This window comes from Corvus brachyrhynchos, unplaced genomic scaffold, assembly GCF_000691975.1.
Source record: "Corvus brachyrhynchos isolate BGI_N302 unplaced genomic scaffold, ASM69197v1 scaffold101, whole genome shotgun sequence".
NCBI lineage: Eukaryota > Metazoa > Chordata > Aves > Passeriformes > Corvidae > Corvus > Corvus brachyrhynchos.
Window position 1 is genome coordinate 1,635,803 of NW_008237239.1, and position 1,444 is coordinate 1,637,246.

Below are 1,444 nucleotides of genomic sequence, written 5' to 3' on the forward strand. Positions count from 1 at the left end.
AAGCAAAGGGGTGGTGGGCTGCCAGAGAGGCAGGTGCAGGCCAGGAGCTTTGTCAGTCTCTGGCTAGCTCTGGCTGCAAGTACATAAATGTGCACTCCTGAGCAGAGCTCCCCGTACCTTTGCACTGCAAGTACTAACAGAGGCGTAGACACAGAGCAGGAGCCTGGGAGCCCCTTCACCCAACATCCCAAACCTGGGGCAGCACTGCTCCCCTAAGGCTGAGAGAATTGGGATTGTTCAGCCTGGAAAAGAGAAGGCTTTGGGGTGACCTGAAATGAGCCTACAAGAAAGACAGAGAGAGACTTTTTGCAAGGACAAGGGGGAATGGCTTCTAACTGAAAGAAAGTGGATTTGGACTAGATATTAGGAAAAAATTATTTACTGTGAGGGTGGAGAGGCACTAGCAAAGGTTGCCCAGAGGATATGTGAATGCCCCATTCTAGGCTGGACAGGGTTTGGAGGAACCTGGTCTAGTGGAAGGTGTCCCTGACTATAGCAGGAGGGTTGGAACTGAATGGTCTTTAAGGTCTCAACCCAAACCACTGTATGATTCTAAGACAGACACCCCAGAGACAGTGGGTGCCAACTGGTCCCTGCTGTCTCAGCACCGTGTCCCTCAAGCTGAGCAGGGGGGTTTGATGCTGGGAGTTGTGGGTTGTTGTCCTTTCTTCTTCCCATGAAGAGTCCTTTGTATGCTTTTAATAAAACAGTGTGAATGTAGTCAAATCTGGGGTAAAAAAGCACTACTTAAGGCTGTGATTTTCCCAAAGTCAAAGCAATCCAGTGCTAGCATCCTCAAGACTTTTGAAATCTTTCAAGATGAAAAACCAAAACCCCACCAGTCAGATACTGACAGGCTTCTGGGGTAGAACGTTTCTCTGTGCTGGACACCAGCTCCTTAAGAGGAGCACTGCCTGTGGAGCAGGGACACAGCCTTGTCCCTGGAGTGCTGTCCTCCATCCTGCCCTCGCTGCAGGGACTGCTTGAGGTCAGCTTCAAAGCCTGTTAGGAACCCCAGCACTGCTCTGAGGCCTCAGAAAGGAGTCCAGCAGCCAAGGGAGTTGTGTGTCCGTGCCCAGACAGAGCTGCCTTGGAGGATCAGAGAGCCAAGGGCATCTGAGCTGCAGCTCTCTGGTACCACGGGCGCCTGGTGTCTCAAACCACAGGTTGCTTGGGAAGATCTTAGTTTTGAGCAGTTCTTGCCTCTGCAGGAAATCCCAGTCCCTCTGTCTCTGTGCTGGGTGTCATGAGAGCTGAAGGGAGAATGACAAGCTGGGTTCCACAACAAGCAGTTTTGCTATGCAGGAAGCAGGGAGAAATTTCCCTGGAGCCATAACCCAGTGATGCCCCCAGCAAAACAGGGTGGCAGGGGAACCACTGGAGTGAGCCCTGCGAGCTGTGTTCCGTCCATCTCGCCACAAGCTGACAGTGTGGCACTGCTGAG